The sequence below is a fragment of the Triticum urartu genome, chromosome 2 (genome assembly GCF_003073215.2).
Source record: "Triticum urartu cultivar G1812 chromosome 2, Tu2.1, whole genome shotgun sequence".
Taxonomy (NCBI): Eukaryota; Viridiplantae; Streptophyta; class Magnoliopsida; order Poales; family Poaceae; genus Triticum; species Triticum urartu.
In genome coordinates, this window is record NC_053023.1 from 77,212,974 (window position 1) to 77,226,988 (window position 14,015).

Below are 14,015 nucleotides of genomic sequence, written 5' to 3' on the forward strand. Positions count from 1 at the left end.
CCTGTTGTCGTAACCTAGATGCATAATCCTATATTTTCTTCTAAACATTGGACATTTGTTTTGAGACACAATCCTTCATTGCATCGGTACCAACCTAATGAGAATTTCCCTGTAACAGTTTATGCCAAAACATTGATGTCTTGGAACAAGGTGAAGAAATATTCACTCGAAACCCACCAGATGCATCAGAGAGTGGTTCTTTTATTTGACTGTTTTGTCTTTCAGTCGACGCCACTGTCGACGGTTCTGTTCATTTTCACGTTTTGTTGGCATTTCTTCTAACACAAATATGACATCCATATAGATGCACGTTCTAGCAAAAAATATTAACAAAATCGACGGAGTCCCTTACTGTACTGCAACATACAATACACTGCAATCGTGGATGGAGAATCTCCTACAACTTGCTTATGAAATGAGAAATCAAATGTGTTCAGAACTCCTACTGCCATCTACTGATCTACGGTTGAATTGTAGTCAGTCACGAGACATAAGCTCTTTTGCTCTTGCCACAAGAGCAGACATAGGCGTGCTGTACTCCATGAAACCTGCATCAGCCATGAAGAGCTTGTAGTTCTCAGCTTTTGACACTGTTTGTTCTACCCTTGATAGTGCTTCAATTATCTTGAATTCGTTGAAGCAATCTGCATAGCGAGGATTGCACTCCATCAAGTGTATGACTTGCTCAAGTATCACCCTCCTGATTCCAGGACAATGAGCGCTAGGTTTCATATTTGCATTCAGTATGTCGACAAGCCTCTTCAGAAATCTCTGCTTAATCGGATCATTATCTAGTTGTCGCGTGAACTCTTCAGGAATAACTTTACATGTATGTGAACTAAGTCCAATCAAGATCTCTAGTTCTGCCCCATCCGCGCCCATTATTCTTTCCAACACCTGGCGGGCTCGGTCTCTCGGCAGGCCGCCTACTGGCGGTAGCGCGGGAAGTGCCGAGCGGTGGCGGAGGGCGACGAAAACACCGGTTTCTTCCATGCCCGCGCCTCTCACCGTCGTCGGTGCAACGCCATCCGCGTGCTCGTGGTGGATGGCGTTGAGCTTGTGGCGCACCAGGCCAAGGAGGCGGCGCTACGCCGCTTCTACTCCGCCCTGCTAGGGCGAGCCCCGGTTACTAACTGGGGGTTCGACCTGGCTGCCCTCTACGCCGCGGCTCCACGGGTGGACGGCGCTCCCCTGGTGGCCCCCTTCTCCCGGGCGGAGATCCGGGCCGCTGTCTTCGCCCTGGACCGGACGAGCGCGCCGGGGCCGGACGGGCTCGGTCCCGCATTCTACCAGGCCGCCTGGCCGGCGGTCGCGGACGACCTGCAACGCCTCTTCGACGACGTCCACCGCGGCGTGGCTTCTCTCGACGGGATCAACCGTGCTCTCATTGCCCTGCTCCCGAAGAAGGATGGCGTGCCGGGCCCCGGCGATTTCCGTCCTGTTTCGCTTCAGAACGGGGATCTGAAAATCCTCTGTCGGGGGTTGACCTCTCGGCTCCAATCGCAGATCGGGGTTATCATTGATGAGGACCAGTCTGGGTTCCTGTCCGGGCGCAGCATCTCGGAGAACTTTGTGTATGCGGTTGAGCTGGTGTAGTGCTGCCGCCGGCGGGGGGCTCCCACGCTTGTGTTCAAGCTGGACTTCGCTAAGGCATTCGACTCCATCGCATGGCCGAGCCTTCGCCGGATCATGGAGGTTCGGGGGTTCCCGGCTCTCTGGTGTGACTGGATGGACCTCATCCTCCGTTCCTCCAAGGCCACGGTCCTTCTCAACGGCGTGCCGGGGCGCTGGTTTGCGGTCCGGAGCGGGCTGCGTCAGGGGGATCCCATCTCCCCTTACCTGTTCCTCCTGGTCGCGGACGTCCTCCAGCGCATGATCAGGAGCGACGGGGCTCTCTGTCACCCTCTGGTGGATGGGGCGCCGGCGGTGGTCCTCCAGTACGCGGATGATACTCTGATCATCATGCATGCTGATCCCGCGGCGGCTGCTCGGCTTCGGGTCATCCTCGACCTCTTCACGGCGGCTACCGGCCTCATCATCAACTTCGCCAAAAGCATGCTCGTGCCGATGAACGTTGAGAGTGGGGTCCTCGACTCCGTCCTGGCGTCCTTCGAGTGCACTGTGGGGGCCTTCCCACAATCGTACCTTGGCTTGCCTCTCTCATCCGACAAGCTCAAGCTAGAAGACTTCGCCCCCATGCTCGCTAAGGTAGACCGTTACCTGGCCGGGTGGCGGGCGCGGCTGCTCTCGCCGGCGGGCAGATTGGTGTTGATCAATGCCGTCATCGACTCCATCCCCACGTACTCTATGGGGGCCATGCGACTTCCATGGGCGGTTCTGGATCGCCTTGATGCGCTGCGACGGGCGTTTCTCTGGAGCGTGGCGAACCGGGCGTCGGGTGCTTAGTGCTTGGTTGCCTGGGAGCGTGTCTGCCGCTCCAAGGCCGAGGGGGGCCTCGGCGTCCGGTCTCTCCGGGATCAGAACGACTGCCTCCTGCTCAAGCTGCTTCACAGGCTACACTCCCCGGCGCCTTCTCGGTGGGCTAGTTGGGTCTGGAGCCTGATGGGAGGAGGATCCCTCCTGGCCCCTGGTCGTCCCCCTCTCCCCGGCGAGCATTGGCAGTCCCTCCTCGACCTGTTGCCGGCCTACCGGGCCCTTACGAGGGTCGTGGAGGGGGACGGCAGGAAAACCTCGTTTTGGCATGATCGGTGGCTTCCATGCGGGGCGCTCGTCGTGGCCTTCCCCGCCCTATTCTCGCATGCGCTTCGCCGGGAAGTGTCGGTCTGGGAGGCCCGACACTGCGGCGTCCGCGCCATTCTCGTTCCCCGGCTAACTCCCTTGGCGATGCGCGAGTGCGCCGCCGTTCAGCGTCTCATGGAGGGGGTGCCGCCCCATGATGGCCCGGATTCCAGGGTGGCTGTCCTTTGCTCGGGACCAAAGGGGAAACTCTCCTCGCAGGGGGTTTACACCCTTGCTCGCTTTGGGGGGACAACATGGTCGCCGGAGCCCTTCCTTTCGTCGTCCCGGGCTCCATCGCGCGTTGCGTTCTTCGGCTGGCTGCTGGCCCTGGCTCGCGTTCATACGCGGGATGTGCTCCTGTGGAAAACCATCCTGACGGTGGCGGAAGCTGGGTGTCCCTGCTGCGCGGCCGCGCTTGAGACTGCAAACCACCTCATCTTCGGGTGCCCCTTTGCGGCTAAGTTCTGGCGATGCCTCGGCATCTCCACGGAGGGAAGGACGGTGGAGTCCATCCACCGCCTAGACGCGTCTCCTGCAGTGGGGGGGGGGGGGGGGGGGGGGGGGGGGGGCGTCGCCCTCTGCCTTCATTCTCCTCTTTTGCTGGAGGCTCTGGAAACGTCGGAATGCGGTTGTTTTCCGCAATGACCGGCAGTCCCTTGCAGTCACCTTAAAAGCCTGCCGCGACGATGCCGTTCTTTGGCGGACGAGGCTGCCCATCGGAGACCGTGCTCATATTGACGTATGGCTGTCTGCTCTTAGGGGTTGAGTAGTCCCCCCCCTCTCCCTCTTCCCCTCCCTATTTCACCCTTGTATATCTTTACATCTCTGTACTCAGGGCCATGGTCCTTTTTTTGGGTAATATATTCAGGTGGTGGAGGGGCCCCCCTCCCCCCGGTGAAAATTCAAAAAAAAAACACCTGTAATGAGATGTATCACTATCAGTCAAAAGATGATACATAGCTCTATCTATATAATTCAGCGGTAATAGTAAATTTTGTTATCCATCTGTAATAGTGCACATATTGCTTGAATTAGCAGCGGTCACCTCTCGTAAGGTATGAGATAACTCCTGCAGGTCTGACTCTTTGAGCTTGGATCGAGCGTGCATGCACAGATTACTCAACACACTTGCCGCCACATATATGTACTTATTATCATGGATCAGGATCATAGTTTTGAGTTCCTTCATCAACTCTGGTTCCTTCAATATAACCAAGCAGTTATGGACACTTTCTATTGTCAGCATGGCCAGTGCTTGCCCGGCGACCTTTCGCAGCAAGTGATCAGCATTGGTATTCATGGTTCCTTCTGCATAAAGAAATGCCTGCACCAGCTTGGTAATGATCACTTCGACGCAACCAATGTCCTGCCTCGTTTTCTCATCAATGGCAATGTTTCTGAGGATTTCCGCAACCAACTTCCTTGATTCCTGGCTGCTGCTGTTGTCTCCAAGGATGTCTGAGAGGTTACTCAATAGGAAGGGATGTTTTGATATCTTGTACCGCAGTGTTGTGCCGATTTCCCCACCAATGCTTGTTAGCCTTTGCAGCACCTTCAGTGATGATTTCAGCAGGATCTTCTGCTGTGCCTCAGTATTCATCGTGTCACTTCTGTAGCTTGTGAATCCGATGATCTTCGGAATGAGGTAATCTGCTTTGCTGATTTCCACACAAATGTCTTGATCACAGCTAGCAAGACTGTCTATAATTGACATGGCTAGTGCAGGCAGAAGATCGTGGTCTGTGAGCAGCTGATCCTTGGGCATTGACCAGAATTCTGAAAATCGCTGCCAGCATCTGAGCATGAAGGACTTCTTTTTGTAGATGCCAACTTGTTGGGTCGAGCTCGTTTGTGTTTGCATCAGATTTTCAGTGTCCAGAACCAGAAGTTTGCTTCGTTTCTGCAATTGGTTGTCAGCTGCTTGTTGGGTATCTTCTGTATTGACAACTGGATCATGTATTTCTTCTTGTTCATGGTATGTGTCTAGGAGTGGATTTCCTCTTTTCAGTCTGATATCAGTGTCAAGAAGTGCAGATACAAGCTGCACTGTACCAGGGATAGTGACCACACGAAGGTTCTTTGCAAGTTCAGTGGTGACCATCGCAGCATATATTCTGATACCTGTATCCTTTGGACTTGTCCGATCCAACATTCTGATTATTCTAGCCACCGTCTTGGTAGAAGTAGTGAGTGTTGAAAGTAGTTGTGCCTTGGTTGGCTCCCATTGCAGAAAGCTGTGCATCAAACGAATACCGTGGAGCTAATTCTTGGATGAATCCGAATTTACAGAATCCATGGCAAAGTTGCTCAGGCTGATCTTCTTTGGAGCAAGCACACCTTCTTGCATGCATTTCTCCAGGGCATATGCATAGTACAGATCGACAGATCCCCAGTAACCTCTAAACCGACCACAATGGACAAGGAATCTCCGAGGGACGAAAGAAAAGAACTCGAGAATGCAAGCCACAACATAAAGGATTCCTTGTCCAAGCACCATCCAATAGAAGATTTTAAGAGATGCTGCCAGGTTCTGTTCATCATCCTTGTACTTATGATGTAATCTCAAGCTTGCTAGGCAGATACGCAACACTGCTGCTGGAACCTGGAAGTTGCCAAATGACACCACCACCAAGGCACACACTTGGACCATCATGATAATAGACATGTCCATGAATGGATCTAAGTGTAGCATGTACACCTGTATCCCTAGCGCAGCAATCATCCACAAGTTTATAACAACTCGGCACCAAATTTCATGTTTGATGCCAAGAATACTATCCGCTAGTTTGACGATTCTGGTGAACTGTAGCCTGCTTATTGTTACCAATAGCACTGGCACAAGTAGTGCTGTGAATACAATCCAACTGGTCGATGGGCCTATAACTTCGTTGGACAGAGGGGGAACCATCAGTAGGATTGCAACCAAGGGGCTCCAAAGTGATGTGGCACGGCGTAGCGGATTGCATATGTTCAGTGTCAGCCCAGACAGGAATCGTGCAGTTGCAAATATCATTACCATCGATAGTAGAAGCATCATATCAGACAGATAATTTTCCTTCCAGAAGATCACGAAAACATCAAAAAGGCATAGTACTGCAACCAGTCCATTCCAGCCCACAGGTCTAAAAGCTCCCCTTGTGTTAAAGAACAGTTGGTAATCCATTCTGTTGTTGCGGGTGAACATCCTGAAGTATGTATATATGCATTCATTTAATTATATATGGGTATTATATAAATCACAAATCCTAGATGGTGTGTAAGATCATAATGTTTAAGAAAGGTAGAAAGGTAGACATGCTTTCAGTAGGTTATAACAGCGCTGGTTTCTTAGTTCGGACCGTTAAGTTTGCATGACAATTTTTGCAGCAGTGTTCTAATTAATTTCAACCAGTAGAAAAGTTACAGTACTATTCTAGGGAAATATCTAGTGCATACGTATATTTCGAGTGTAAAGATCTGTATATAACTACTGACATGTTATTTACGCCTTGGAGAATGTCTAATATGTACATCCTCTATTTCTAAACATAAGACGTTTTGGCAGTTTAACGTCTTATATTTAGGAACAGAGGTAGTACATATGTCCGAGTATATGTACCCCTTTGTGAGTTTGTATACTTAAAAAAATCCGAAAGTGTTAATAAGATCAGGACAACCCATTTTTGTGTTTTCTATTTCAGCCATAGAAGCATCTATAACAGGTTCCCCTACTCCCTTCCCCCCAATATGCCGGGATCGTACTGTCCGTAGAAAACTAGGCCTCCAATGGGCTCCCATACTTCACTAGGCAAGTACACTCTGCCTATTATCTTCCCTACTCTGCTAGCGGTGTCAAATCATGGGGAGGAGTAAGGGATGTTCGGACAATCTGCCACGTCGGCATGATTACCTTACCTCACCCGGACCCCTCCCTACCCACCCACCCCTCCTTCTCCACTCTCTCTACCCTCACCCGGACCCCGACGCCGTCACCACACCCACCTCGAACATCGCATGGGTTGTGCTAGACCTTCGGCCGCTCTACCTCATCGCCCTGCTTGTCCTCCTATCGTTAGGCCGCTGCTCCACCTCCACAGAGTCCGTCTGCTCCACCTTCATACAGTCTGTACTCGCCGCCGCTTCCCTTCCTCTTTCGTCAGTATTTTCCACCCGAAGGCGTCCCACATTGATGTCGCCGTCCCCTGCCCTTTGGACGACGAATCTAGGACCCAATAACCCCGTCCACCGCCCATGTACACCCCTGACTGCCGGCGTTCTGACACTGGTAGTACTGCCGAGTGACGGAAGATTTGTTCGCGTGTGCGGGGTTGGGGGTATGCGAGTTGCAGACCGAGATGGTAGCATATGAGACAAGCGATCTACCCAGGTTCGGGCCCTCCCCAGAGAGGTAATTCCCTACTCCTGTTTATGGTGGTTGTCTCTAGATGTCTCTAGAATGTCTTGGATCCTCTTAACTCGCCTTATATACATGCTCGAGCTAGGTTTACATGGCTCACATCAGATTAAAGGTGGGTTTGTGCCACGGGGTCGAACGATGGTCGTGTGCCAATGGATCAATGTTGCCTTATCTTTCAAGTCGACGCGGTATCAGGCTGGCACCCTAGGCTCGAGTGGTTAACTTTTCATTTGCGGGGACGACGTGACTGGCCCCTTGCCTAGCTGGTGGTACCCTAGTTCCATATCCTCTTCATCGACTGGCGTCGTCCATGCCGAACACCGCATGCACCATGTGTTCGGTGAAATGATCGAACATGCCATAGGGCATTATTGTCATTCAATACTCGCTCCATTCCAATATATAGTGCGCATAGATTCTAGCACAGATACCAATATATGTGCTTGCACTAGAATTTGGACGAGAAAGCCCCCAACTCCTCACACGATATGAAGTACTACTTGAGAGTTGGAGTACTACTTGGTCTCGCAAGTAGAGAAGAAAATGGCGGCATGGATAGGTCTTGATGGCAGCGAGCCCTCGTGACTTGATCTTGCTGGACGCGGAGACGTGTGCCCATCATATTCTTCCTCCTCTCCCCTCCAGCGCTCTTGTTCGTGATGAGAATTAGAACACAAATGCACTTGTGGTTAACTAAAAACTACAGCGGAAACAAAGCAATCCCAACACCACATCATGTACTAATTCAAAAACCGTTACTTAACACGGAAGAAAACATATCCAGCAACATATATGGAGGTAAAATATTACTTAGATAACAAGACACTGCTCATGCAAGTGTCTTGTGGTAGGAGTAACTTTCTGAACACAGCAAGCATCAACAAAAGAGACACCAAATTTTTACATGGGACCCCACCTCCAATTTGGAGGAAAAACCACGGGCTGAAGCGACCCAAATCCTCTTCCACTATTATCAGTTGTGGGATACAACAAGTTCTTCTCTAGATAGCACTAGACGATCGCATACATCAAGATTTCTAAATTTTGGATGAACACAACAAGATTTGGGGCTCAAGAGCTAGGGATTGGAACAATCTCACCAAAGATGATGGAACCGGAGCTTGGAGACAAGGTAGTGGATCTGGACCATCACAAACTTGGGGAGGAGTTCCCTTTGCTTCTTCCTTCCATCTTTCTCTTCTCCCCTTTCTCTCTTGGTTTTCTTTCTTCTCCCTTGAATGATGAACTAATTTTCGTCCCTCTTGGTGGCGGCTGCTAGCTGGAGCGTAAAGCCTTCCCATCCTCTCAGTGCAAAGTCCAAAATGACCCTAGGTCATAACCCTAATGGGTAGTGGGCTTCTGCACCTCTTTGGGCTGCCTAAAAGGCCTCAAATGGTCATCTTCTCACAGCCCACATGAGGGGGATATCCCAACAAATCTCCCCCTCCGACTCATGAGGGGGCACCGCCATGCCCACTACCTTGCAACATGCTTGTAGCTCCTCATTTGGCAATAACTTGGTCATCATATCAGAACCATTGTCATTGATATAGATCTTCTCAAGTTTCAGCAACTTGGAACTCACAACATCTCGAATCCAATGATACCTCAAACCAATGTGTTTGGTTCAACAGTGATAGCTTGAATTCTTAGCGGGATGAATAACACTTAACATATTTCTCTTGCTTCATGCCAAGCTCTTGCAAGAAATTCTTCATCCACAAAACTTCCTTGCCAGCATCAACTATTGCTATGCACTCATCTTCTGTAGTTGATGTAGAAACACATTTCTGCAATCTTGATTGCCATGGCACTGCCCCCCTGCATAAGTCATCAGGTATCCAGATGTGGACTTCCTATGATCTTTATCACTAGCATAATCTGCATATGTATAGCCCTGCAATACAGGATCACCGCTTCCAAAGCATGAACAAGATGTAGAAGTTCACTTGAGATACCTGAGAATCCACTTCACTACTTCCCAGTGAGCTTTTCCTGGATTTGTCATGAACCGCTAACAACTCCAACTGCATAGGCAATATCAGGCCTAGTGCATACCATGGCATACATCAAACTGCCCACGGCAGATTGGTAAGGTACTTTTCTCATTTGTTGTTTCTCCTTCTTGCATGTAGGACATTGTTTTGAATTCAGTTTGTGATGGCCTGCAAGTGGAGAGCTAACATATTTTGCATCTTTCATATTGAACCTTTCAAGTACCTTCTCAATGTATCTTTCCTGTAAGAGTCAAATCAGCTTCTTTGATCTATCACGGGAGATTTTCATGCCAAGTATTTGCTTAGCCGGTCCTAAATCCTTCATGGTAAATGATATCCTCAATGCCTTCTTGAGAGAGCAATCATCTTTGTGCCATTTTCAACAATCAGCATATCATCAACTACCTCTTCAGAAAGACACAATGATTAGGTTGTGCTTTATGGTAACCAAGCCCAGCCAAAAAGGATTCAAACTTCTTGTACCACTGCCGAGGAGCTTGTTTCAAGCCATACAAGCTCTTCTTTAATTTGCAAATTAAGTGCTCCTTTCCTGTAACCATGAATCCCTCTGTCTGCTCCATGTATATCTCCTCCTCCAGGTCACTATGCAAGAATGATGTCTTCACATCAAGTTGTTCAATTTCCAAGTCCATGATGGCAGTCATGCCAATCACAACTCGGATCGAAGACATCTTGCTCACCAGAGAGAATATCTCATCATAATCGATGCCCTTTTCTGACCGAACCCTTTCACAACCAATCTGGCCTTGTACCTTGGATGTGAGGTGTTTTCTTCAGTGTTCACTCTGTGCATCCACTTGTTCTTCAGTGCTTTCATGCCCTTTGGCAGATTCACTAACTCAAAAGTATCATTCTCATATAGGGATTTCATCTCATCCTGCATGGCTTCTGACCATTCATCCTTGTTCTCATCAGACATTGCCTCCTCATAACATGAGGGCTCACCTGCATCTGTCATCAACACATTGATGTGCCTGATACTTAGAAGAAGGAATGTGACCTCATTCACTTCTTCTTTGCTACTGCACTGGTGGTGAATCAAGTGGATTTTCATTGGCATCATCATTACCAACATCATCATCATCATCATCATCACTTGATGGTTGCCCGTCACTTTGACTTATACTGCCTTGGTTGGTTGCATCTCCATTGTCTTTAGTGTCATCATCTTCCCCATAATTTTCCTTCACAAGAGAAGTACAGATTGGATCCATGTCAACCTGTGGTGTGTTGGTTATTGGCTTCTTTGGTTTCCTAATATCTTTTATTGTTTCACTTTAATGAACACCACATTTCGGCTTCTCATAATATTTCTATTAGTTGGATCCCACAACATGTAGCCGAACTCTTCACTTGGTTGGCTGAGGTAGATGCACTACTTTGTGTTGCTATCAAGTTTGGATCTCTCGTCCCTTGGAACATGTAGAAATTCCCTACAACTAAAGACCTTCACGTGCTTGTATGGTACCTCCTTCCCTGACCAAACTCTCTGAGAAATATCACCTGCAAGAGGAACTGAGGGAGATAGGTTAACCACATATATAGCATTCATCAATGCTTCAACCCAAAAAGAATTAGGTAAATGAGCATGAGAGAGCATAGTTGTGACCCTCTCTGTGAGTGTCCCGTTCGTTATCTCAGCAAGACCATTTAGCTGAGGTGTCTTTGGTGGACTCTTTTCAAGCATGATGCAAAACTTCCTGCAATACCTTTCAAAAGGATCTCGATATTCACCATCATTGTTTGATCTCACGCACTTCAATTTCCTACCAGTTTCTCTCTCAAGTTTGACATGAAACTCCTTAAGGGCCCCACCATGATATTTTTCAGTCATGGAGCGAACATTAGTATGCACAGTATCAAGAACATTTTTTGCATGATGTGCAGGGAGTGTACGAAATGCAACCCTATGTTGTTTGCCAACAAAATAATGTGCACAGGGTTTCAAGGATACACCTTTCAACTCAGGGAGATAATTCATGCGAGCAAGAGCATGCATGCCCTTCTCACTCATATGCCCAAGCCTCTTGTGCCACAATTAAACCGAAGTGTCTTTCTCAGCAATGTTCAACAGCTCATTGAACAACTTGGTTTTAGTCACATAGAGATTACCTTGCCTACTTCCTCGAGCCACAATCAAAGAGCCTTTGGTGAGCTTCCATCTACCTTCACCAAAATAACTAGAATGTTTGATGTCATCAAGCTTGCCCACTGACAATAAATTCAGCCTTATGTCGGGAACATGCCTCACATCATCGAGCACCAATCTGCAACATGTATTTGTTTCAATGCATATAGAGCCCTTGCCAACAATTGTTGACAAACCACTATTTCCCATCCTCACTTGTCCAGTAACACCACTAGTGTAAGATGTGAAATACTCCTTGTGTGATGTAATGTGAAAGGACGCACCTGAATCCACAACCCAACTCATGGCATCATCACGAACAACACTATAGCATTCTTCATCTTCAATGACTAGGTAGTCCTCATATGTTGCAGTCATGGCTGAGCTGCTCTCAGCCTTCTGCTTGGTTTTCTTTGCAAGTTTCCCCTCTACAAGCTCTCTTTTGTACTTTCTGCACTCGCTCTTTATGTGAACCGGATTACCACAATGAAAGCAACTAATATCTTTTCTCTGTTTTGACTCAGATCTCTCCCTAGATTTACTTCTACCTTGCTTAAATCTTGTATTGCTACATCCATGGTTCTCATTCTTCCAATGGGTTTCAGCTACATACGCATCAGAAGAAGAGGCATCACCCTTTTCCTTCTTTCTGGCTTCTTCATTCAGCATGTTATTGTTCACCATCTCCAAAGTCAGCTTCCCACCCGAAGCTGAATTGCTAAGTGACACAACAAGCGTGTTCCAACTATCAGGCATGGAACTCAGCAGTAACAATGTTTGCACCTCATCCTCAAAGTTGATCTTCATGGCTGAGAGTGGATTTATATGGCATTGGAAGACATTCAAGTGCTCAGTCACACTTGTGCCATCTCTGTACTCAAGCTTTGCAAGTGTTTTAATCACTGAGGCCTTGTTGATTGATATCTTCCTCTCATGCATGGACTCCAACTTCTGGCACATCTCATACGCATTTGTGTCATTTGCAACATGGTGAAGAATATTATGGTTGATGTACAATCAAATCATACCTACTGCCTTTCTGTGCAACACTCTCCATTCTTCTTCCGTGACACCTATGGGTATCTTGTCTTTCACAATTGGCTCATACAAATCCTTGCAATAAAGAATGTCTTCCATCATGTGCTTCCATAATGAGCAATTTGAAGAGTCAAGTTTTATCATGCCACTTGTAGTAGCGCTTTCTTCCAGAGCCATTGTGAGCAACACTTCCAGCAACAATCAAGCAACTGAGATTATGGAGTAACTTTGTGGACAGCAACAAACATCAACAAAGAGACACCACATTTTTACGTGGGACCCTCCCTGAACTTGAAGGTAAAAACCATGGGTAGAAGCCACCCAAATCCTCTTCCACTATTATCAAATTTGGGATACAACAAATTCTTCTCTAGATAGCACCAGAGTATCTCATACATCAAGATTTCTGAATCTTGGATGAACACAACAAGATTTGGAGCTCAAGAGCTAGGGATTGAAACAATCTCACCAAAGATGGTGGAACCGGAGCTGGAAGGAGACAAGGTAGTGGATCTGGACCATCACTACCTTGGGAAGGAGCTCTCTTTGCTTCTTCCTTCAATCTTTCTCTTCTTTCCTTTCTCTCTTGGTTTTCTTTCTTCTCCCTTGGAGGATGAACTAATTTTCATACCTCTTGATGGTGGCTGCTAGATGAAGGGTAAAGCCTCCCCATCCTCTCAGTGCAAAGTCCAAAATGACCCTAGGTCATAACCCTAATGGGTAGCGGGCTTCTGCACCTCTTTGGGCTGCCTAAAAGGCCTCAAATCACTAGTAGAAAAAGGGTCAAACGTGAAGCACATTAGTGCCGGTTTGAATTTGAGCCGGCACTAATGTGTACATTAGTGCCGGTTCCAACGGCTAGCCGGGCCGCTCTCATTAGTACCGGTTCGTGGCGAACCTTTAGCACCGGTTCGTGCCACGAACCGGTACTAAAGTGAGTGGTGGTAGGATGTTGTCAGTCCGGGGCCCCTCCAGCACCTTTAGTACCGGGTCGTATCACGAACCGGTACTAAAGGTCGTCCTACATAGACCCTTCGTCCACCCGAGCTCGCTTTGTTCTTCCCCTTTCCCCTCTCCTCTCTATTCTTTTCCCTCTTCCTCTCAAGCTCATCACACATTTTGCCCAAAATTTGTCAAGATTTGAAGGCCCCCATCCATTCAAATGATCACAAAGGTTAGCAACTTTTTCCTTTCATCTCTCATTGCTAGATTAGCTCGTGCAATGCTTTATATAGTGATTGATTTTTGAGTTTAGTAATTTGGGAGGAATTATATATATGTGCTAGTATTTGATTTATATGCAATTTGAGGTCAAAAATAACACTTAGTTTGCATATGTAGGTGTGGTTTACTTAGTACCTTCTAAATCTCCGTCGTAACCACCGTCGATCGCTCGCAACATCCCGTCGCCGGCACCACCTTGTGGTGAGCCTCTTGTTCATGAAGTTTTATATAAAAAATTGATGTTTGTGTGATTTGGATATATAGTTACTCGTATAATTATCTTACCCATACGTTGTTTGTTATACATAGTGCCATGGTTTTGATATCCGTCCCCGTCGGCCCTCGTCCGGGTTATGATTCGGATGTGGTATATTCTCTTTTAAAATTATTCATTGCATTTCGTGTTTATGACAAATTATTCCCATCAAGTTGACATAGATATTTGTATGTAGGAGGTAGTTGAACCGGAAAT

The 14,015-nt window shown here is 47.7% G+C and overlaps 1 pseudogene; it reads right to left on the reverse strand.

The window, feature by feature from the left end:
* Positions 1–477: 477 nt before the first annotated feature.
* On the reverse strand, positions 478–12,088 carry LOC125535154 (annotated as a pseudogene).
* Positions 12,089–14,015: the final 1,927 nt, after the last annotated feature.